Genomic DNA, 25,719 nt, shown 5'->3' on the forward strand with positions numbered 1-25,719 from the left:
TAATGCTACAGCATACAATCATATTCTAGACGATTCTGTGCTTCCCCAACAGTTTGGGGAAGGCCCTTTCCTGTTTCAGCATGACAATGCCCTCGGGCACACAGCGAGGTCCACATAGAAGTGATTTTGTCAAAATCGGAGTGGAAGATTTTGCCTAGCCTGCACAGAGCCCTGACCTCAACCTGATCCAATACTTTTGGGGTCAATTGTAAAGCCAACTGCGAACCAGGCCTAATTGCCAAATCAGTGCCTGATCTCACGAATGCTCTTCTGGCTAAATGGAAGCAAATCCCAACAGCAATGTTCCAACATCTAGTACAAAGCCTTCCCAGAAGAGTGGAGGTTGTTATAGCAGCAAAGGGTGGATCAACCCCATATTAATGCCCATAATTTTGGATGAGATGTTGGATGTCAGGTGTCCACAAACTTCTAGCCATGTAGTGTACATACACAAAACAGACAAATAGGTAGAAACTTGCTAAGCGAGCTGTGCCAATTTCTCCATTGAAACAGTAACTGATACAAATGTACTGTAATCAGAGAACCAATATTTCTTTCATAATTCTGGCCAACATTTGCTCATTTGGAAAATGTTCAGTAGTGTCTGCCAGAAAGGAAAACATTTGGAAAACTTTCTTGTGAACTGAACCCCAGGGGCACACCCCACCAATTAGCACTTCAGTTTTGTTATAAAAGTCCCTGAATCTTCATCATACTTTGGGGAGGGGGGGGGTCGATATACTATAAATATGCATTACTCTGTGATGAGTTTGTTAGATAAAATAAAACCAATAAAAATAATTTAGTGAGAGTTTCTATTTGATGTTTACCGTATTAACCAGCATAAAGCCCTGCCTTTTAAGAGACATTGTATTATGGCTTGTCCACAAGATGGTACTGTTGTGCGATCAGCAATATTTAACCATTTTCTACAGTGAGTCTTGAATAATAAAACATCCTTGTTATTTATGTACTAAACTAGTATTTCGATATGCTATCATAAAACCTGACCCAATCTGATCTATAAAGATAACATATAACGATGTGATAATGTCCTCATTTAGGATATCTGTGTGTATTATTGCATATTGTCATTCCTTTTATGTGATGGACTACTTTTTCCTAACTCAGATTGTATGTTTGTGGCCCTCCCTGTGTAGCCTGCTCTGCAATCACATCTTGTCAGCAGGGTCAGGGCTGGCAATAGGCAGCTGTATTCCATCACACCTCTGTGCCTTCCCCCAGGAACACGCCGCAGAAGCTGAAGAATGTTGGACAAGACCAATTCACAGCCGTGCACCCCTGGCATCAAGACCACAGATATCGAGGTGCGTCTGTACTGAATATTCCATTCTTGAAACTATCAATAGAGCAGTACAGTGCTAGAATGGCCTAAATAAACAAACAAAGCAAATTAATGAATAAATAACCTGACTACTTGAGTAAAAGCATTCATTACATAAGAGCCAAATGGGAAAAGGTGCAAGGGGAGGGGAGGTTGGGGGAGAGGGAGGAAGGAGAGATGCTTTTTTAATGGGAAAATTCAGCTGTGCTGTTATGGCTCATTAAATGTGTATATTTGCAATAGGAGAGAAGCCTAGGCACAGTCTATGTGGGACTCTTTAAGGTGAGTCCCCCCCACCCTCCATGTGTGTACAGTACCCCCAGTCTGATATCATTATTCCAAGACAACATGAGTTCAGTCGTCAGGAAAAGAAGCCAAAAACTAAGATGATGCACAGCCAAAATAAAAGCCAAACCTATTAGTCTACCCTGTATGATGCTCATATTGGAAAAGCAAGAGAAGCTAGTCTCCAAGGAAAAATGAATGTGTCTATTTTATACTAGGAACTAATCCATCTTGTAATTTTATATGCAATCTGTTGGTGCTTTGTTTTTGTTTTTTTGGAAAACACAAAAACATTCAGAATGCCAGCTGAATTTTCATTTCCATCTGCCAGTGTGAAATAAATTAGAATTTGGCCAATCTGGCTGAAAAGAAAAACAGATCTGGAAGCCCTTTTCTGCAGCTGCAACAAATAAATATTTCTGTCTTGGGGAAGTGCCGTGAATCTGTTACTTAAATAGGCCGCTATGATTTGAAATCTCGAGGAGCCATACATGCCCGAGGTTCAGTGGCATTAAACTGAAAGGTTTTTTCAATACCAGTGCACTGTGTCCAGTAGGATTTCTGTTTGTATAAATATAAAGAAGAGGAAATAATCTTTTCTTTATTCTGACAGGGCCAATCCAGAGAGGGTTACAGTACAGACAGTGTCAGGGCAGGGAACTGAACCCCAGCCACAGTGGGGGATTTCTATAAGAGTTAAGAGTCAGACTCTATGTGGGCTTCACCACACAGTCTCCCTGGTATTTTAGCAACTGCTAAAAGATTTAATCTACGCGAGATATCAAACGTGCACTCTGATCTGAATGAGAAAGGGGCCTGGCATGCTGCATTAAGGACTTCGGTCTGTGAGAAACACAATTATTTTCCTCAGGAGACAGTTTCAAGTACAGGGCTGCGTTTTATCACCGTAATTGTTTTAATGAGGTTGCAGGGCAATGCTGCGAATTTGTTCAAATGTGCGAATGATACGGCTCTTGTTTGTGTGTTTTATAAAGGTCAGGTGAACACTCACTTTGAGCAGGTTGCCTCTCTACATGAGTGGTGTAAGTCCAGTGCTTTGTTAATTGATTCTGACAAAACTAAGGAACGTGTGAAAAAAACACTGGAACCCTTCTTCCGCTCATTCTCTGTGACCGACCTACTCAAATGTTTTAAGTGTCTAGGAACGCACAGGGATGATAAGCTGAATTTCACAAACAGCACTGAAAGTAGAAAAACCAGCTACAGAAGGGTGTCAGCTCGGATGTTTTAGAGAGGGTCTACATCAGCCTTGTAGACAGCATTGTAGCGCTCAGTATTACAGTTTGGTTTGGAAAGCAAAACTAAATTATCCAAGACAGCAGAAACTGGATGTCCTAATGTAATGACCCTGGCCATCCTCTCCACTCTGAGTGTGAGAGGCTCGCATGTCCCTCTTTAGATACTGCGCTCGGCCTCCTTAACAAGTCTACGTCAGCAGTATCAACTGTTTATGTACTGTGCATTAAAACATCATTACACATTAAAGCAAAACTGGGAGCATTCACCCTGTGAGGCCCCAACATTGAGGTAATTGAAAATAAAAACTTTTAAAACCTTGTCGTAGGAGGCCTCTGAGGAATGAGGAATATGCTGGAAAATTGGGATTGTTGTGTTTTAGTGCAAAATAGTGCAGCGTGACCCTTTTGTTCCTCAACATAGAATGGTAACATAATCATAAGATATTCACTACTTTACTGTACATTTATTTGGCAGACACATTTATCCAAAGCAACGTGCAATAAGCGGATATTCATTGGAGCACATGGAGAATGTGGGGCTGTAGGGCTGTAGGGCTGTAGGGCTGTAGGGCTGTGATTATTGACTGGAGGAGGCTTAGGGGAAGGGGGTGAGGTCTAGTACCTGGTCACCCACCAACTGGGCACAATAGAGACACAATCATTCTATATTCACTGGAACTCCTGTAAAATCGAGGTTTAATACTATCATTCCTGTTTTTGAATGGGGGGGGGGGCAATAATGAATGATAGTATATATGATCATTCCTGTATTTTGAAGGGGAGTAGTGGTGGTGGTGGTGGAGGGGGTCAGAGGGATGAGGGGTGTTGGTCACCCTCCAACTACCTAACACAATAATGACAATAAAGTGAGCCTACTGTCTGCTAATGCACACATGGCTGTGCTTCCAAATATGAATAACATGGTTTTGTTTTACATAATTTCATTATCCACTTCATGTACTACACACATTTGGCATCCCAATATATTTAATATAAGACAATTCTACTGTTTTAAAGCAGAAAGTAGTTAATGAAAAACAATGGGATTATTTACTTCAAGTGGTGGAAAATCCAGATGTTATGAGAGACAAAAGAGGATCTGATTGAGGAGACTATGTTGCGTGCACTCCATAGTCTCTGTCTCTGTGTTGAAAACGATTCACTCTGCATATGTTGCTGAAATATAGTATAGTATTCCTTAGTAACAAGGAAATGTTGTTCTAAACTGATATTTGGGAGAAATTGTGTCTCCTGGGTGCCTGAAATTTTTTTTTTTGCATATTTGCAACACTGGGTCTCACAGAATACACAAAAAGCTATCCGTCATGTCAAGTTAGCTGTTCAGTAACACATTGAGACTCGTGGATAGCTGGTCCGGCATCACTGAGCCTGTGAATTGGCTTGAAAGAAGAAGTTGTTTTAGTGTTGTGAAATGATGCGGAAGCTAAAGATACCCTGTGTCTGTTTCATTCAGTGAGATGATTTATTCTCTCCACTCCACACGTTTCCCTATTTATTCCGCAAGCAGAGCTCTGTGTGTGGGTATGGTGGATGTGCTCACGAGCGTGTGTTATCCTATTTTGTAAACTGAGAATTAAGCTAGAATGACGTGTTCATTTGCAAAACTTTTTGCATTATAAATATGTTTACATACTTATCTGGCCATGGTTGCGGCGTGTGTCCGACATACTTAACCCTGCCTACAAATCCGTTCACCAAGCAAGCAAAACAATAATAAAAACAGTGGGATCACACTTATACCTTTCTGTCCGCACTGCAGCACCCCCAACACCCCCTTTCAAAACATCGTCCCATGGCTATGCCAGTGTACGTGGGCCTATGCGTGTAAATACATGCAAAGAACAACAGAATTGACGAATATATTTTACACAGGTGCTGTGAACCTCCTTTGAAAAACAGCTGAATTCATTTTAATGAGACGTTAGGCGGCGCTCTCCTCTGTTGAACACATCCATGGTTAACCCTTGCGCTCGATTGTCCTCTATTGAAGGCGCATACTCGTCTTCATACGTGAAAGAAAACTACATTATCCCTCCCTACGGCGCGTACTCGGTGAACCTCTGCGCGCACATTCTGGCGGGCGCAGAGCAGGAGGTCCGCATGGATATCACGGCTCAGGCACTGATTTCGTGGATGCAGCTACATTTTCTCACTGTTCGTATAACAAATGAATAGATGAAAGCGCGCACGCAGTGGACTTAAAGAGATCGTTCTGCATTACCCACGTGTTAGGCTACTCTTGTTTGTAGAGCAAACTGTGTTCTTACAGTTGATAGTGCCAATGTGCATTGACAGGATTTGGATGCTAGTGTAACTGAAATTTGTTACATATCATTGGCAGAATCTGAAGTGTTTGCCTTTTTTTGGGAGAATGCATTTTCCCAGCCACTACTGACAAGTGTCCACTTTGCCCCATGAGTATCTTGTGGACGAATTCGTTTGTATTATGATGCGGGTTTACGGAGGCGGGGGAAGTGGCTTTGCTGTTGCAGTTGTGGAAGACCACGAGATAAAGCAGTGAAAAGCGGGAGAAATCTCCGGAAAACTTCATACAGTTACAGGTGAGCGAGCAACGCATAATGTGATATTGTCCCATGCACGCACATATTTTGTCCATTAGTTTTGCACCGAGTGCATACAATGTCTAGTCAGCTGAGTTAGTACGTTTAATACCGGTTAAAAACACGAACGCGACGCTACATGGCCGGGAATCTACTGTTTTTAAAGCAGAAAGTTGAATGAACTGGATTCGAAAGGTGTCTTAATGCAGGCAAGATACATTAACTATTCTGGGTGAACTGGGTGAAAACGTTTGTAAATACGCTACACCATGCTGCTGTGTCAGTAAATAAGCTGCTATGTCACAATAGCTTCTGCCTGCTCATGGTTACACACCTACAAGTAACCATGTATCCTATCTATTTACAATGGGCAGCCAGCAAGTTGCGTATTTCTTCACAGTTTGCACGCAGAATTAATGGCTCAATGGCCAAAAGAAGGAATTTTCTGTCTGTAGCTACAACCGCATCCACGAACCAGGACTTCATTGAAATTCGCGGTGCCACTATCAAGTTATACAGACCAGCAACGTTAAACCAAGGTTTATCATCTTGTATGCCAGGCAATTCAGGTCTGAATTACTGCACTGTTACAATATTACACGCAATTAATGATACATAGTAAAAGGAATAGGACACTTAATTAAAGCAGCATAATCGTACAGTAGCTCTGGGGAAAATATGACGTATGAAATGAACCACGTAGTGAAATGTGCCTGAGGTCCCAATTCGCATATGACTTAAAACAAATTGATTAATGTCTGGATAAGTCAAGAACTCAGAGAAGATCCTATGCATTCACGCGGAGGTTACTGCTTTTTGAATATGTCATAAGAGAAAGCCACGTGAACAGCCAAACTGAACCGGCCAAAAATGACCAATCAGTACGTGGTGCAGTGTTTAGAGAAAGGGGTGGGGCTACTGATGACTGAACACCAATGATATTCAAACTTTCTTCACTGCCCAGTTAAAGGGGCATACCCCTCTAGTCCTAATTAATCATTTATGTGTTTAGCCTTATTATAATATTGAACCTTGGGCTATGTCTTTACATTTTCATTTTACATTTTTTAGGCTTTTAGCAGATGCTTTTACCCAGAGCAAGTTAACAGAATTTTGTTTAATGTAAAATTTACTTTTTAATTTGAAGGGTTTTAAAGTTCAACAGTGAGTGGAATCTTAGTTCCGCTGACTTATTTTGGTTGTGTATATGCATTCATTGCCACAACTCTAATATTTTGTTTTAGTCAGGTTGATCAGCTGATCAACTGTTCTATTTCAAGTATGTTTGGGTGCTGTCTTCAAATGACATAATGAGATTTTGATTATTGTTTAGATGGAGGTGATGGCTGTATTTGGAAAGTACAGAATGACCTGATTTCCACCACCCCCACCTCTTTGGGAACTTTGCTTCTAAGGAAGAGTAATAGATACTATGTTCCACAATATTGAGTGGGAGAGTGAGATTTCATTAAAAATGACAGAGCAAGAAGTTTGGCAAGTAGATTAGAAACAATTTGTTCGTATTGGAGTGTTTCATATAACTTATATTTTAAGCCTTTATATTGCATGTTGTGGTCAAACAGTGTATTGCAGTTTCGATCAATGAACTGTCACCGTACAAAACAAGGTCATAATATGAGAGAATACTTGTGATCCACTGTTTTGTGTTCCATTTAATATTGCATTGCATAGTCATGCAAACATTTCATACACCCCAGCTTGTTCCTAAGTATTATACATTGGTGAAATTATTACTTCATCTTAATTGTTGGACTGTGGGGAAAAATGTTTATTTTTCATCAATGGTTTGTGTAACTTTTTAAAGAAGGCATTTCCCCCCTATATGTAACTATTTTGTCACTGATAGTTTCATATATTCAAATATTTAGAATTTGATGTAAGAAGTGGGAACCAGCTTCTTTTATACAAGTCAATGGTGGATGTCTAGTCGATCTAACAGTTCAGTGCTTTCAGTGATTTGTCCAATTAAGTTTTATTGTGTACTCCAGTGAAATCCAGGTCACAAGACCCCAGCTGTGTAGACACAGACCTCTGTTAAAAAAATAAATAAAATAAAGCTGGGGTATGGTCACTTTTTCTCGGATGTATAGCTTTCTGCATGGACACTTCAAGCCCCACAGCAAGCCCTGCCCACTATGGTATGCAGAATGGACATCTGTGGTATCAGGTTTTTCTTAGTTTATCCCTCCCAGTCCTGACCCTCTTCCAGATGACTAGTGACTTGCTTGGTCTTTCAAGTAAAGCAAAACAAAACAAAAAAATATGCAAATAAACACAATGTGAGCTCTTAAAGTAGGGAGGAGTAGACCTATCAACTGACACAGTTGTGTGGTCCTCACAGTGCGGTGCTGTTGTAGGTAACTACAAGCTATTATTAACGATGGTGTTTGGTCACGTTGTAATGTTTTGGCAACATCTTTCAAGAAACCTTACCCTACTATCCATTGCCTGTTTGTTTTGTGTCTAAAAGACAATTATTTTCCATTGGGCAACCTTGATAATTTGCCTTTGGGAGTGATTTTATTTTGGCTTGAAACCTGTAGTGGAAAAAAATGTGTTTCAAGAATTGGATCACACTTTAAGAGTATGCATTCGTTTGCCTTCTGGAAGCATGGATAATAACATTACTACAGCAGAATTTGTTTTCCAAATCATTCACAGACATGTCTTGGAATTCTGGTAATGGGATCAACCTTAAAAATATGACAGTCTGCCTAGTGTAACTTATGAGCATAGCCGGCTTATACATAATGCGTCTTTCTTTACCCTTTGTAAAGCATTGTGTTGGTTTCTGATTTAAAAAATACATATGCTGTGTCATGTTACTGAAGGGATTGTACGTTTTGTCAAGACTTTAAAGTATATACCTTCCTGAAGTGCGACACTTGTTTGGTGTTCAGTATTTGCTAAAGTGCTTTTAGGTTGTCAACCTTACTGTTGTTTATCTCTGGTCACTTGAAACCACCTTGTTTTGTCATCGCCCTGGTAATCTTTATTCATGGAAATGCTGCACTTCTTCCAGATTTCCCTTACACTTCCCTTTCCCTTACAACTAATGGTGGCCAACAGTCACACATCGAGTAGCCTAGATGTTACACTGTTCAAAATCCTCAATCCTAATAAGAGGTCACCGTAAGCCTCACCTCTGTTCTTCCCTATTTGATCCTCTGACATTTCTTGCCGAATGTCTTTTTGGAAATGATCAACCATAGTAGCTTCTCATGTTTGATCATATCCACAAAGGTAATGTGTTGGCTGCTATGCTTGATTAATTATCTTTTAAATAATATGTTCCTTCCTTTTTTTTGGAAATCAAATTTCTTGAGATGTGAAGTCACCATAAATATATAGGACATTAGAAGTAGTCATATAATGAGCAGAGTAAGTTGCGTTGTTAAAACTGCCAGCAAATGAAATCTGTTTCGTCTGCTATTAGTTTTTTTATCCTTCTATTACACTGGCAGATTGAACCTTATGAAAATAATGTTCTGTGCAAACGTAGAAATGGGAACAGTGGAGCACTTTACAGATGGTGCTGTTTTTGAAATGCGTTTCATCATAAAATCTTAATCGTAAAAAAAATGAGTAATTTAATGGTGACTTCCTGTATGCAGTTGCGCTCGGCAAAATGTTGAAGCTCGGCATCAAAGGTTTGCTGAAAATGGCGGTATGTTGTACTATAGGATGCTGGGGAGGTGGAGTATCATGTATAAACGGATATTGTCTTGTGATGTTCATATTTTATTTTGACAGAAGGGACATTTACTTAAACAGTTTGTCCGTTGTTTTCAGATCTTTAATTTATTTTTTATTATTAATTTATTTTTGGATTGTTTCGCTATCTGAAACTACAGTACTGCTACAGTATGTAAGTAACTGCCCATAACACGGTGAGGTAGGATATGGCCTTGAGATGGTTGTTGTTTTAAGATGAAAGGAACCTTGTCGTGTTAGTAGAGAAAGTACAGTAAGTAAGCAGGATATAGTCCTACTAAAATGAAGTCTTGTCTGGCATTGTTTGACAGTTGTTTTAAAGTGAAGTCTTCCATTTAATAATTCACATTTATTTTGTGTCTTGGTCTGTTCGTGTTCCCTGCCATGACTAATGCCTATGGCTCTGTTGTGGTCTCCTTTTCTCTTTCATGATGCACGTACCTGCTTTCTCATTGGTCAAACGTTCAACAGGCCACTTAAATGTGCAGGTACTCAAAATGACAAGCTTTAAAAAACTCTGCCTGATTGTGTTTTGTTACAAGTGAGTTTTCTTTTCTTGCAGAAAGTCTCAATTTTCCCTTTTTTAAATTTTTTTTTTTACCTCTGTCCAGATGGTTCTAATGTTTGTAGGGCAAGTATCCAGCCAGCTTTTCTATTCAAGAGCCATGTGACCCTCTGTTGCACTGCTCACAAATTTCTGTAGAAATGGGAAAGTCTTTTTAAAAAATCCTTTAAAAAATTTCCCCTCATTATTTTAAAATTAATGACGTGAACATATGTGATTATTCTTCTTTGTTCAATTAGTTTTGATTGTTTATTCTGCTGATGTGTGCTTGTTCCTATGGCAACTCTGAGAGATTCAGTTCTAAGTTGTTTTGGCAGATGGAGCATTTCTGTATATGGTGAGTCTGGATTCATCTGGCTTAGTATAATCAGTTGTTCTGAATGAATTTCTGTTATGCTGTGGTAATTTGGGGGTTATTTTATTATTATTTTTTAGGAAGTCCATTTTACCCTGAATGTTGCTATTGCATTGGCTAGTTAAGGAGAGAAGGCTCGAAATTTGTTAAGTAATGGCTAGACTGAATACAGTCTAACTTGCTTTTGGGGATTGAAATGTTATCTCAAGAAAATGGTTTATATTGGGCTGTCAGGTCATATTACCCAGCTAATGGGTTAGCTGTCAGTTCAGTGCCCATGACCTGGAGTGAAATCCTGACTGGCATACTGTTGACTGGCAGGCAGTCCCACAGGCTGGTGTACAGTTAGCCAGGCTGTCACCCATAGAGAGAGTGCTCTCTGATGGGAGCGTGTTCACCCCCTCTCTCGCTGTCTGGGTGCCTTTGCTAGCTGTGTGCTCCTCAGCAGAATGAGCTGCTCAGGTGTAGAGCTGAAGGATGTGGTGCCTGGGCTGTGCTCTTTCTGAAGGACATGTCCATGTAGGCTGACTCACTATGGGTGCAACGTGATATTCTGGGGGAGAAAAGACAAATGGGATGAGAAATATTCCTGCTTTCATTACGTTAATCAGGCCGGCTTCCAAACTGGTCCGAGCTGAAATTCATTCAGTTTTGCAGGGCCAGTTTCGAGACGCAAGCCCATGCTAGCGAGCGGCTCACCGATACAGGCATGGCGTGGTTTCCCTTCGCGGGCTCGAACATCAAATCCACCCATCCTGCTCACATTTACAGTGGAGCCAGTGTATTACTCTCGACCCGATTCACGCTGTAAGAGCCATCCTTTTTTTCCTGAGGGAGCGACCTGTCAGAATGCTGCGTTTGTTTGTAGCTGTGGTAAAATTTCTATTTGTAAAGACTAAAGATTTAGGCTTTTTACACCCAAGGCAGTTTTGCAGTAAAAAGTTGAAAAGCCTATGCTTGAGGAAACAGTTTTATTTTATGTACATAGTTCCTCTGAAGGGTCCCTGCTGACTGTGTGAGTAGGACACCGGGGAGGACCAAGCTTGCGGGAAAGGCCTGGCATCGCAGTGTTTCGGCCTGTCGCGTCCCGTTAGCGCCGCTAGCCTGGGCCTCGTTAACCAGATCCGCCGTCTCTTCCCGAGTCGGCCTGGCCCCTTTCTCTGCGTTTTCGCTCTCTCTCCGTCTGACGAGCTTCCATTGTGTGCGTCCCGTCACCGTGTGCACTCATAATTTCAGAAATGGGGCTTGCTTCTTGCGGAGAGCCGGAGGTGGGGGAGCATGACGAGGACAGTGTCCTCTTTTTGGAACGTCGAGCCGTTAGCTTGCCCGTTTGACTGGTGGTGTTGTTCAGCCAGCCGTGTGGAGAAGTGATTTGATTGGTGCCTGGGTACCAGTGGCAGTGGAGCTGAATGGTGACTGGTGAAGAGCTGAGTTGTCCGTGCCTGACCCACAAAATGCACACACACACACACAGGCGCACTATATGACCAAAAGTATGTGGACACATTTTGGTCTGGGGCAGTAATTCATGGTTTTGGCTAGGCCCCTTAGTTCCAATGAAGGCAAATCTTAATGCTACAGCATACAATCACATTCTGGACATTCTGTGCTTCTTTTACAGTTTTGGGGAAGCACAGAATATTTCAGCATGACAATGCACCCGGACACACAGTGGTTTTGTCGAGAACTGTGCGGGGGAATTTGACTGGCCTGCGCCGATTCCTGACCTCAACTCCATCCAACACCTTTGGGATCAATTGGAAAGCCGACTGCGAGCCAGGCCTAATCGCCCAATCAGTAGCCCGACTTCACTAATGTTCTTCTGGCGGAATGGATGCAAATGTCTGCAGCAAAGCTCCAACATCTAGTATAAAGCCTTCCCAGAAGAGTGGGGGTTGTTATAGCAGGAAAGGGTGGACCCACGTAATACCGTAATTTTGGATGAGATGTTGGATGAGCTGCTGAAACACTTTCAGCTGCACGCACGCACACACGCCCACGCGGTACCGCCAAGGTCCCGCAAAGATGAACCATGAAGCTCACGCTGAATGGCGAGAATGCGCTCTGACAGACGGGCCTTCTGTATGCAGCTGGGAGAGCCTGGGGGTGCCGAGACGGGGGAAGCACCCTCACTCTGAATTATTCAGCCAGCCTCTTCCTTGGCAGGGGTTTCCCTCAGCACTCTAACTAACTAGCACCGCCCCCGAAACCCGCTCTGCATGCGTGTGGCCCTTTAAGAGATAATCAGTCGTTCATAAAAGACGCGCAGCGTCTGTAAGCTTTTTGGCTGCCTGTTGTTCTTCCGGCGGTGCTGTGGCACTGTGAATATAATATGAGGATTAATTACAGGATGGGGTTGCATTACCCTTCCCTAATTGTTTCTGTTTCTGTGTATTTTTGAAGTCATGATTAAAAGACACAGCAATGGATGTCGTGCAGAAGGGTTTTTTGTAACACTGAGGTTTGCAGTGCTGCAGCATGTTGTTATGAAGACAAAGCATGTTGGGAGTGGCCATGGCCAACCACGGTCACAGTCTCTCATTTCATTACATTCAATATGCTCCCCGTATTTTCTCAAAGTCTGAAGGGAACACGGACAATAAAATCTTTATTTTATTTTTTCCCCCCTGTTATGTTTGAAACCAATACGACAGCTGTGCCATTGAATTGCAATAAGATTTTGTTATAAAAATTCTTATTACTTTATCAGCCACCGGTGTGAGTACAGATCATCGCTGGCTCTGGGGGTGGAGGTGTTTGGCGGTTGGGGGTTGGGGGTGGGGGTGGTGCAGCACTGTACAGAGCAACAGTCAGATGGATTTTGATTTTCACCACCCTTCCCTAAACTGGAGGAAAGAAAGGGTAATTTTTTTTCTTCCTGGTTCCTGTCAGTTCAAACCGAGATTGTGGATCTTTTTTGCCCAGTCAGGCAGAACTTTGCGTGGTTGCATTCGCTTTTTGTCTTTCAGCAGTTAAATTACAACTTTGTACTAATGGCTTCAGGCTTGGGGGCTGTTTGCTTGTGTGTGTGTAAGGATGATTAGGGATGAGGGGGGGGAGGGTGTGTGGTAAGTGGGCAACGCTGCATATTTACTTGCGAGCCACATTGCAAGCTCATGCAGCCACAGTGAATTTTCAGCCAGAAACCTGTATAAAAGAAAATACTGATTTGAATCACGTGTTGAGGAACCGTAGCTTTGTGTATTTTTCTTTGGCTGTCTGATTTTTTTAAAACGATCTCTAAGGCGGGGATCCTATTTTTCTCTTTTCCTTGGAGTGTGCGAGCGCTTGCTCGTGTGCGTGAGTCACCGCGCAGATTCCCGCTCTGTTGGTCAGGAGTCCGTCTTCCATCTGCGCGTCTTGCCTTTTGACAGTCGTCTGCATTTTTTCCTGCATACATGGAAAAATGCCCTTAACAAGAAGATTGTTTGAGAGAAAAGAACAAAAAACTGAACTCTCCCTTTCTGTAAAAGGCGAGCCATTGAATAAATCTCTTTGCCAGACTGTTACGGTTGTGGGTGTCAAGTTGTGTCACAACGTCTGAATGGTGCGTGTGTGCTTATGTGCAAGGCTTATTTTTTATATATGAGAATGTTTTGTAAAATGTAAAATATCTGTACAGGTTCTCAGTCTTTAATGTATATAGAGAACATATCTGTCTGAAAATGCAATGATTGACAGAATGTAATATTCAGTGGGAAGTGCTGATCTGTCCCTTCACTTGGCAGGAAGAGAGGCCAGAAGGTGCCATGCACATAGCCAAAACAGTGGCTGCACTGAAAACGCTTTCCATTTACATTTTCAGCCTCCGAATTAACCAACTGGAATAGAGCATGCAGTATAAGCATTGGGCCAGTCACCAATAGAATGATTGCTGGCATCATTGTCCCCATGAGGACCAATCAGATCGGCCTTTAAGTGATGTTCAGTCAGACATTTTACTGGTCTAACAATATATTGATCTGGGGCAACAAACAGCCACCATTAGGAAATTGAAATGAAAAGAGAAAACCAGGTCCATGATAGTACTGTTTGTGTTGTGTTGTGTTGTGTGATGATTACAAAGCCTTACTGAGTAACTGAGCCATCCGATTTGTGTGTGAGCTCTCCACTATCAGTGTTTCAATTCTGAAAAATGCAATTATGATAAAATTACAGCCAGCGGAGTGCAGGTGTTCAAAGTGTTGGCCATCTGTGCACATTGCTGGTGCAGTGTGATGCTTTTACTTTTATTTATTAAACTTCATTTTTCTTTTGGGGGGCGGGGGGGGGTATTGCAGCTTAATTCTTGAGGACAGGTGGGTGGAGGGCAGGGTAAAAAGTGCCGAAGGGTTGAGTGGTGGGTGGATGGGGGGAGTTGGGCGGGTTGGGGGGGGAGGTGCAGTGTTAAGGCGGGAGGGAATGTACCTGAAACTGACCTTGAAATACGGCAGAGATGTTTGTAGAGGCGGGTTGAACATATTTATCAGCTTTCAGAAGCTTTCTGCTTTGAAGTGAAGGGAATGAGGAAGGCTCAGCTTAGCCACCACCAGACTGTTACACGCACCCACCGGCGGTGATGCACCCACCACCCACCATTTAGTGCCAGAAACGTGTGATGCCAGCTGATGTAACTTAAGCCTCCCTTGATCTCTCATCCCATTTATACCAGCTGTGGGCACACGGCAGTCTGAAGCTCCTTCAGGGTGTGCCCGCCACAATGCCAGTCAGGAAACATTTCTGGCATTTCCAGTCCCCCCACTGCTGGAGAAACTGACTGCATTAAAAATTTTTGGCATAGATTGCATTCATCATTCTGTCCTCAGTTATTATCGACTCATGAAATGTTAGTTTTATAAATTTTTTTTTTTTCGTAAGCATTGGTTTGCCACGTAGTTTCTCTGGAATCTTTTTGTATTTGTCTTGCAGTATCATCCAGAAGCCCTTGGCTGTAAATTATTCCAGGGTTTCGTGGTTGGAAAACTGGCATGTGAATGGGATAGGATACGCTGTATTCTTGAGAAAAACCAAAGTGGCACTAGGGCTGATTTTTATTCATCATCCTTTTACCATCATTGATTTTTCAAGTGGAGCAAAGCAATATGGGTACTAATAAGTTCCTCCCAGAGAGAGAGAGAGAGCACGCACTCTGTGACTTCAGGAGGTGCTGGCTGACGGTGGTCAGATTATTAAAAAGGGAAAACCGAGCTGCACACTCTTAATGCTCCAAAATATCATTTATTTACCAGTGTTTCGTCAGGGGGACGTTGGTGAAAACAATTTTCCTCATTTGCCATTATTTGAAATTATTTTTCCTATTTAACTTTCCTCGTACACGTTAATGTAGAATATGCATTTTGCAAGTGAGAAACAACGCATGCTTATTTGTATTTGATGCAGGGCTTGTGTCCAGTGTACATTCTTTTTAAACTATTCTGGACGTGAGCAGTTGTGTGTGTGTGTGTGAAAGTAAGAGATTGGGGCGAGCTTCAGCGTGATTGAGTGGCTAAGCGTGAGAGTGGGAGGCTGCCATTGGCTCGCTCGTTAAGCAGCTGCGACAAAGGGAAAGATAAAGATGATAACTCGGAAGGCTGGATTTTTAACTCCCCACCTCCTCCTCTCCACCCCGTACCCTGCCTCTGTCATGGCGAGGACAGAGAGGGGGGAGGGGGGAATTCTCATACGCAGAAAAGTGAAAACGTGCGCTCTCAAACCCCCCCAGAAAGCAGATTCGGGTCTTGAGCTGAAGCGGAGCGCGGTTTCCTCGGTCTTTTGGTCTTCTGGCCGTGGCCCAGATCAGTTTCACCCCATTAAAGCCTGATGAGAAACAGACGGGCCTTTTGGAAGCGGCGCGCTTCCCTCTCTTCGCTCCCTTCGGCAGTGAGAAACGCGTCTGAGCGGCCCGTCCTGCTGGGGCATCTGTAGACCCAGCACCAGTCACACGATGAGAAGCGGCGCTTTTCCTGGCTCTGTTCAGTGACTGAGTATCGCACACCGTAGCATCACCTGCGCTCCCTGCCTGGTCTCTTCGCTTCCTCTCTGCCAGGGAAAACACAGTTCCACAGGTCCATGTCCACTCTGGTGGAAAAAAATAACCAGATGGGTGTTTCACATTGGTGTTGGATGAGGTGTGGTTGAAGTCTCTCCCTTTTTCTCTGAAAAGCCGACAGTTTGCATTTCTGTGGTTTTCGTGTGCGAACCTTGTGTGGGGCAAATTAGAGACTGGAAATGTTTGGGCTATGACTGTGAACGGTTATCTGGCTTTTCCTGGAGAGTTGTTGGATGTTTGTGGGGACTACAACAAGGACACTGTTGCCTATGCACATGGGGGGCAAGGCATGATTACAGTCGTTCTTTCTAAGTTCAGTGTAGAATAGACTTAAGAAGTTGAGAAGACTCTTTATCCCTTTTCAAACAAACAAATGAATAAATAAATGTAGTATGTGCTCATTACTTTCATTCAGATGTTCTACCTGTTCTGTAATTTGGTTACATGCATCTGTCAACTTTTCAGGTCCTCTGTGCCAGGAACGCACATCAGCGTTTTCTCATAAGGAATCGGCAAACGGTTGAAAGTCCTGCCACACAGGGTTTTCACTGTGTGCTGGGAAGAAAAGACTCATGTTCCCCAAATGTCAGCAGTTTTTCGGCTTCAGACAGTGGAAAAAGCACTCCTGCTCTCCGCACGTCGGGATCGCTCGTAAGATTAGACTCCCGCATTCACGGCCGCATTTATTTGGCTGTCTTTGTACTCGGCTGCCGCTATGAGAGATAACTGCGTGCTTTTTTTCCCCGGGGCTGTTACACACACGCTTTTGTTCTATTTTCAAGCAAGCGGATCAGCAGCAGAAGGAAAAGGGGGGCGGGGGGGTCCTCCAAACACACCCTGACGAATAATTTAGCATTTCCTTGTCCCACCTTGTCCCACTTCCTTTTTTTGGACACCGCATAGACACACTGCAAATCAGGACAGCTGCGGACGTCGGTAAGAATGTGTAGGAATCACAGCGGGTTGCATTTATGTTCACCGATCTTTTGGTTTTCAAAGCAGTTGGAAGTGAAGTGCCGGGAAAGCTCACTTTAACCACCACCACCAATATGTGGCACCTACCTGAGCTGTTCTGTGCCAGAAAGCCCAGCTTTCTGCAGTGGAGGGAGGGATTGCATGAATGACGTTTAATATTCTTAAGCACGTTTCCACACCTAGCCAGATGGGGAAGGATAGATGCGGAAATTGGCCGGGACATCTTCACAAATTTTTGAATTTAGATTGCTGGCTTTTGTACTCAGAGGGCCACTAGATATTTTTCATGTCCTGTCTTATTACCCTACTTGGTGTGATTTTGGGTTCATTTCTTGGTGACTGGGTTTGAATTGTCATAAACTCATGGTTTGTTAGTCTTTGGCCCTGTGCATTTACATTTTGAATATTTGTATGTCTGATAAGCACATTGAAATAAGTAAATTGGAAGTTAAATGATAAATGATTAACTAAAAAAAACTGCAAATTGTGCCTTTTCCCTGTCTCTGTCATGTCATGTCATTTTACACGTACACACATGGGGTTCTTTTTGTTTGTTTTCTTCCCATCATTAAGCGATTTACTCTTGTTAGCGGTTCTTAATGGCGGAACACTCCGAGCACAATAGCAAACGGCACCGTCTCTTCATTTTGTAGAGACAGCAGCCTCCTCCTCCTGACAGGCAAGGCCATTTGCGACTTTGCTGTCTTGCATCGGGGCTTATCTTGGCTTGTGCTCGCAGTGCAGGTGGTAAATCACTTGAGCTGCTGACAGAGCCGTCTCAGCTTCGCATTTGCTTAAGAATCCCTTAGTTAATTGTCTGTTTCAATTTTTATTTATTTTTTTCTTTTTAGCATCATCCTCTGCTAAGATCTGACGTCGCCTAAGATGACGTGCAGTGCTGTGCGTAGGCCTAATCTCCTGCTATTTTAGGGTTCCAAATTCTGTGGATTTGCCGCTCTAACCTTAAACCTGAGCCATAATTTCGGTCTGTGTGCCTCCCTGTTCTCTAGCCCCGAGCAGAAGTACAGGCCCAGTGATAAGTCCTCTTATGAATGCAGTGCTTACCCCATACAAACTCTCTCTTGTCCGGGATTAGGCAAATTTTTGAAATCCTCGGATATTGTTGAATGCCCCACCATAGACAGCAGGAAGGGAGCCAGCGTATCCGTGTGGAAAAGAAAAGGATTTCCTAGATAGGGTTTGATTAGCCAGGGAAGGCTAACCCCAGGCAAATAATGTCCAGATTTCACAACACTAGCCAAACTGCAGACAGAAGCATTGTACAGGGCGTGGAGCCAGATTTGAGCCATTCCAAATTCTTCTTGGGGGGAAAAACGGAAATCTCTTATCTCATTATTTAAATGCGCCTTGATGATTCATTCTAGCAGTTCATGTTGATCAGTGTTTTACATCTACATGAGTTTCCTTAGATTTTTGGTCTCTTCAGGACAATAGTTTTATTTTGTATTGAGTGGTGCAACAGAAAGAGTAGGGCTGTTTCATCTCAGGAGGATCGTTGTTTCGTTTAATTCTTTTTTAAAAAAAAAAGAAAGAAAAAAAAAAAAATGACAAGTTTGGTTAATTTTGCTTCCCGAAATGTGTTTATTTCGACAGCAGACACTGAATCAGTAAATGGCACTTAGCTGGAAGTGCAGGGTGAAGTGCTGGACAGGATGGTGAGAGACTGCTGGGTGTGAGTCTGTCGTTCCACGTGCGTGCATCTGAGCAGTTCAGCAGCGTGAGGGTTACCCAGCGCACAATGAAAGGCTGAGGTGCGTCTGGAGGGATCGTTCTGTGACTGTTTCAGACTGCACTGCTGGACATCCTGAATCTCTGTTTTTCAGTGATGTAACATAGCGGATCCAGTAGTCCAGAACTTCAGCCAAAACACAGAAGGTAGGATGCTAGCATTAAAAAAAACAAACAAAAACAAAAAAATACAAACAAGCGGAAATCTCTAAGAGGAACGGCGTATGCGACCACAGTCTCACTTTAGCAATGGCTGAAGGCAGATATCTGTCCTGTTTATGGCGTTTGTTATGGATCTTTATGAGTCCTTTTTTATGACCGCGGGCCAGCGTTCGCCGAGCCGTTTGGTCTGCGGCGTGGTGACCCCGGTGGTGACCCCGGCGGCGGCCCCCTGTCGCGTGAGAGGTCCGCGGCGGCCTCGCCAGACGAGACGCTTTAATGGCTGCTCTGCGTTTGCTCTCGCAGGCTGTCCTCAACAAATACACCGGCCTGCACTGCGCAGATCATTCAAAGCAGCTTATGGAGGAGGCGTTCAGCACAAACACCCTGCTGATTTAGTCTGCACAGGCTGATGAATGATTTTAAGCACATCCTGCTTTTTTATTTTATTTTTATTTTTAGACAAATTTAGCAGATAATTAAATATCTGGATGGATAGATGGTAGATACTGTATTGCGCTGGAAGTTAGTGTCCAGGCAGCTCAAGTGTCAAAAGATAGCACACAAGTAAATAATATAAATAACTTCAATATGACAATATTAGAAAAAGTTATACTATAAAACAAGCACTTTGTTGCCTTTGGTAATGGGCCCTCTGGGTACAGTAAATCTCACTCATCCACGTAAGGTCGTGGGCAATTTGCTGAGGAATTACCGCGTAATGGTGGTGTGTGGGCTTAGATGGAAGTTGTGTGATCGATGCTATTTCGGCCTGTGGAATGTGGTGCTTTTTATTTTTATACTCAATGCACTTATTTCTATTTAAAGAAGATCATTTAACACTCCTGTGTTACCACATGAAATGTATATGTATATTCATTATACGATAATATTCTGAGAAATTTTCATGTGCATGATTTCAGAAAAGCACTTTCTTCAGTGGTGAAGCGGGCTGTGTTCTCCAGCTGAAGCACTGGTTCAGTATGGAGTTGAATCCTCTGTCCTGGTGCAGGACAGAGGATTGGTTGGTAGTCTCAGCGGTGAGGTGTGATTGGCCGTGGCTGTCCCAGTGAGGGGGGCTTCAGAAGGTCCGGTGCTCCCTACTTTGCGGGAGGGCACCTGCTGTGCAGGTGGGCAATGTGACGAGCACGACCTCCGTGTGGTGTTTATGGGGCCTGAGCCTCTCGTCGCCATATGAGCTCTTCTGATTGGCTGAAAGTGCTGACGGATGAAAGCAATCATTGGTAGTCATCATTAAAAAAAATAAATGAAGTGCCACAAACACACAGTGTAGAATTAACAAAGTAGACGAGTAAAGACTAGACTAAAAATAGCTGAAACCTCACAATTTATTAGAATGAAAGCATTTTTTAAGCATGTCTTAAGTTGAGTCTCGTAGGTCTGGATATTTGTATGTGTAAAATAGGAAACTAATTACTTTTGTGCAGTTTAAGTATTCTTTGTGAAGTAGTTACAATGCTGCAAATTAATCATTCTGTTGACATTTTCATATGGCTTGGCTTATGATTCAGTTCTCATTCAAACTTCATCTATTCTAGTTTTTATTTGCTTCTGTTCATGTATTTATATGAGATAACAAGAACAACCACTGTCAGGGGGGAAAAAGAATGAAAATTTGATTTCTCACAATTTGCATTCTGAGTCAGATTTCAGTCATGGCAGTTATGCTTGCACTTTCAGTCTTTAAGGTTATATGACTCGTTAATTTGTGCTTAATAGAGCAGTTCAAAGATTTATAAATGAAAGGGGTCACTATAACAAGCGTTTAAATTATATGTCCCTCCCTGCATTCACAAAAAGCTTAATTTCTCATGTGAAAATATTCCTTTAATAATAGGTCCTGGTATTGGTACTGGTATTGTATGGGCTGAGGTTCTGGGTCTGTCTGTGTTGCTCTTTCTTTCTCATAGTTTCCGAGCCCTGCTTGCATTATCATGCTTTATTTAGTTACGCATGCATCTACCACAGTATGATTCACAGCTGACACATGCTGTAAGACGTTAAATGTCAGTTGGCTTTGTCTTCAAATGTCAATTTCTTTCTCCCTCGCTCCAATGATCACTTTCACTCAAAATAATTTCTGACAATATAAATTCGTCACTCTGCCAGTCACTGTTTTCTGAACATATCGAATGTCTTTGCACTCCACAGCACAAATGCTCTCATTGGTTCCAATAAATGAAAGGTATAGAAGTTTATAAAATTGTAATTTAACATACATTTTTTCCTGTTTCCCAGAGAAGGAAGTCTACATTGGTGTGAAATATTGGGTGGGAAGATCTCTCTGTAAATGTACTACTATTAGCTATTTAGAATATATGGACTTGAAAATATTGAAGATTCGATCGTCTGTACACTATTGTATTTTATTTGACCGTTTTGTTTCTGGTAAAATGCGAAACCCAAGCTGTGTAGGTACTCTAGAGTGCTTTTCTTTCTTTCCAAATAATGGTCAGTCTAAAACCATTGAAGGAGTGCTCTCTATGGAGGGAAAAGTACAGCACAATGCCATGTCTTTATAACTACTTGGAAAAGGCTGTATGTATTCATTACTACTGAACCTGGTCAGCTACCTTTTTGCTACCTGCAGCAATAGTTTCTTACACTGCCTTACAGTATATGCTATTCAAAAGTAAAACATTACAATCAAGTATGATATTACAATGATCAAATGGGTAAATCTGTGTGTTTTTTCTCAAATTGCTATACAGCAGTATGGATGGCTGTTGCTACAAATATATTTTTTTGACTGAATAGATTCAGTATTTTGCTTTTACAGTATCTGTACTATATTTTCTGCACAATACACACTGGCTTTATTAATTTATTAATAATAATAGCATTTTGTTGTCACTATACCTGAATAACTGAAATCTTAATTTACAAGAAGCATACAGTGTCGATCGATCATCTAAAGGGCAAATTCTCTGCAATCTACAGCCGAGAGTATCACGTTGAATGGAAAGAAAAGATCAATGCATGAAAAACACCTGAATACCTAATGACATGGCCTATTGGTTTAAGCCTTGAGAGCCTGGCTGAGGCTTGGAAATGAAGGTGACACTGGCTGTCAGTCTTTGGATTTTGCTGCATACGGTTGCTTGCTGGACTGCGTTTGGTGACTGATCCAACACCTTAGCTGCGTGGTGAGCAAATTTGCTATTGTAATACTGTTGACAAACAAATATGCGTGTATGCTGTTAAACTTTGTTTGAAATTTTTGGGCTACACAGAACTGTAGACACATGAATCGGGCTGAAAAACACCCTGAACAAGTGGAGAGGAGAGGATGAAAAGAACAGATGTACTGAACTTCAGAAGATAAAAAAGTGCCTACATTTGCAATGCACATGATTTGTTAGTGAATATTGGTGCATTGTCAGTAGTGTTTAGTTTTGTCCTTCAGAGCGAATCTCTGTAATATGTAATATAGCGGCATCCATTGGGTATCTGCCTGAGGGAGAATGCCGACTGCAGGCATCTGAATATTTAAAAAACCCATGAACACTGTTGGTGAGCTCCTCATGTTAAGTTGATAGGAAATTCAGTCGCTATATCACTATGTCTGGTTCACCAATCTCATATCCCATACATCTCAGTTTTTACTTTTTTTTTAATGCTAGCATCAGCATAGAATCTTATCAAAGAACAGCAGAGAACATTCATTTCTGATGACAAAGACAGGCCAGTCAGCCCATATAGGCTGTCTTAGCTTACTGTCTTGCAGGAAATTTATTGTATTGCGAGGCACTTAACATTACCCAGCCATAGCCTCACCCAGGGAATGAGCACTTCAATCATCTGGAAAGACTCTTTCCTCTCACTTGCGACTCCCACTGGTAACTTGGGTGCTAGCGGCCTGCTTACTCAAGCTGCACGTGGGCTGTCTTCATCCAGCTCGTGTCTGTGCAAGCTCCGCATGTGGAACGCACCGTGCAAAGGAGCAACCTGAAATAGCCGAAAATGTATTCCTGGTGAAGTGACGAATCGATTTGATTTGCTGTTCATTTCCGCTCCAGAGAAGAAAAGTACCACACCGTGCTCGCCGAGTAGCCATTTTCAATTTTCATTCAAATTGGGGTCGCACTCTGCTCCAGCTGGCCTCTAAATCTCTCATAAACCTGCTCTCTGTCACTCGTTGCTGCTTGGTGGTCTGTAGGCGTAGGTTGACCTTAGAATTCTGACCTGTGCAGAAGAAGTGTTTCCATCTCCCGCCATTCTGTGGCCTGGCTGAACCTGGCCAGCTGGCTGCCACATGGAAGCAGACACTGTCCGCTCCTTCTGGAGCCACGGTCAGGTCCTGGTGTGTTCAGTTTTGACCGAACTGTCACCATGGCCGCAGACTGCGGGGGCACTTTCATTGTTTCCTGTTCTACTGCTAAGTCCAACACGGACATCCAGGGTCCTGATCAGTGCGATCTTGGAAGCAGCCCCCCCCCCCCCCCAATCCCCAAACACGCACACGCACACATCCTCTGTCACTCAATACTTTTCACATACTTTTGCACTTTTTTTTAACACATTGACTTGAAAGTTTAAGTGTATTTCCTGAAAGCAGAAGTGTATTTAACTATCAGGGGAGGGTTTTTGTTTTTTTCTTTTCCCCCCAAAGAGTATTTTCTGAATTATTTAAGAGGTGTTGACAAAAAGTATTGTGTGGAATATGTGTTTACCTGAGGTGTTGCCTTTTTGTTGCAACCCCAAGTGTTGACCTGTTGCCATTCTGGGATTCAGTTGTCAGTTTGTGTCAGTGTACTCTGAATGACATGCAGCATGGTGTGCTTCTACTACTGGCTGCGTTACAATGGTCTCAAATTTAATTCACTTTGGTGTTTCTTCACCTACGAATGAGAGGTTTTGTTTGGGTTGGGGGGCGGGGCTTGGAGCAAGGAGGTTGCCATGGAAACTGCGTGAGCTCGTCTGTGGGTTCATAAAGCAGTTATGGCAGAACTCCACCTCGCTGACCTGATTACTATTTAAGGTGTACAGGCTTCCGTGTTTACCGGTTTCTTATTCCTACTTTGTTAGTTCCCTCGCATATTTGCCCAGTGGATTATAGATTTATGTTACATCCTTTATTTACATGTGACATAGCGCTTTTAAAATTTTTTAGAAAAGCTGCAGATTTGTAATTGTTTCTTACCTATTGCCTAGTGCCTTGTTAGCCAAACAGCAGCAATTCCTAACTGGGGGTAAAACATGAAATTTTGTGGTTACAAGTGAATTCTGGTTACAAGTGCAACTACTCCACTCAACTAGCTTCAAAGACACTTCCTCAGATGTGTGTGTTGAATGGCAGCACATTAAGACAAAGTCCTAGTCTTAAGAAAAGAAAAGAAATAATAAGGAAGCTCCTTAAACACTTCTTCTTGTATTTCATATAAATACACCTAAACATTTAATGCGGTTTGTGTGCCAGGCAGCCATTCCAGTGCTAATGTATGAAGTCACTGACTGGAAGGCTGGTCAGATTGCTTCCACTGCAATGGCTTCACTTATCTACTGCTAACTATGTTTCCAACCAGTAAGTCTTATTGCTGGGATACAGTATACTGTCATATATGTACAATTACTTAAATGTTAGCCCACAATAGGATGTGCTCACACATAGCCTTTCAAATACTTTTTTTTTTTTTTTTTACATTTCTCCTCCCTTAAAAAAATTACCAATAATATACACTGTTGTTTAATCACATGCATCTTCACCAGATTTATTAGCTGTTGGGTTATGCAGCATGTATGGTACATAGAGGTAGATGAGGGGCAGGGGAAAAACTATTTATTTGCATGACGCCACTGCAAAACTGGTGGCTTGTATCGCTAGTGGGCTATGTGAAATAGGCTAGTAATAATTACTAGCTGTTGTTTTCCTTCCTAGTAGTATTTGGCATGTTACAGTTAAGTTTCAATGTAGTAGATGTGTATATGGCTATGCATATGGTTATTACTGGCTAATAATACAATTTGTTTTGGTTAAATTGCAGACATAATAACTCTCTTTGAGAGAGCTACTGTTTTCTTACATGCGGTTATGTGTCTGCTAGCATTTTTATAGTTAAAATCTGGCATCTGTGTTTTGTGAAAGCCTGCATTTTTACCATGTTTGTGGAAAAGGATAAATTCCGCTGCACTGTTGGGTGTGAGATGCCGGCTTTTGTCACCATTCAGAATAAAACAATGGCTGTAAATTTCTGTAAATACAGCACTGAAGGGGATGCTGATTGGCTCATCATGTTAAGGCAGTGTTATTGTGAGTGGATGGGCCCCCCGGCATGGTACTGAACCCTTGTGCTTGCCAATGCTAACTGTAGCTAGCAGCCCCGCGGGGTTGTGTGTGTGTGTGTGTGTGTGTGTGTGTGTGTGTGTGTGTGTGTGTGTGTGTGTGTGTGTGTGTGTGTGTGTGTGTGTGTGTGTGTGTGTGTGTGTGTGTGTGTGTGTGTGTGTGTGTGTGTGTGTGTGTGTGTGTGTGTGTGTGTGTGTGTGTGTGTGTGTGTGTGTGTGTGTGTGTGTGTAATTGGCTGCAACGTCAGCTAGCGAGGGGGGATTCACTCGCCGTGGGGCCTGTGCCGCACCAGAAACCTCCTCTGGTCAGCTGGCAGTCCCCGGTCTGCCTGAACAGGCGGCACAGTGAGCTGTCCTCTTCTGACTCCGCGTCCGCGAG

General features: G+C 42.5%; 1 protein-coding gene across 1 annotated transcript in view; it reads left to right on the forward strand.

Annotated features, from left to right (window-relative positions):
• The first annotated feature begins 4,912 nt into the window (after nucleotides 1-4,912).
• Nucleotides 4,913-25,719, forward strand: part of arhgap32a (Rho GTPase activating protein 32a) — a 107,366-nt gene continuing 86,559 nt past the window's right edge. Inside the window, 1 exon segment of the mRNA XM_064301155.1 lies at nucleotides 4,913-5,471. The gene's annotated coding sequence lies outside the window, so the exon portion shown is untranslated.

Source organism: Anguilla rostrata, chromosome 12, assembly GCF_018555375.3.
Source record: "Anguilla rostrata isolate EN2019 chromosome 12, ASM1855537v3, whole genome shotgun sequence".
Lineage (NCBI taxonomy): Eukaryota > Metazoa > Chordata > Actinopteri > Anguilliformes > Anguillidae > Anguilla > Anguilla rostrata.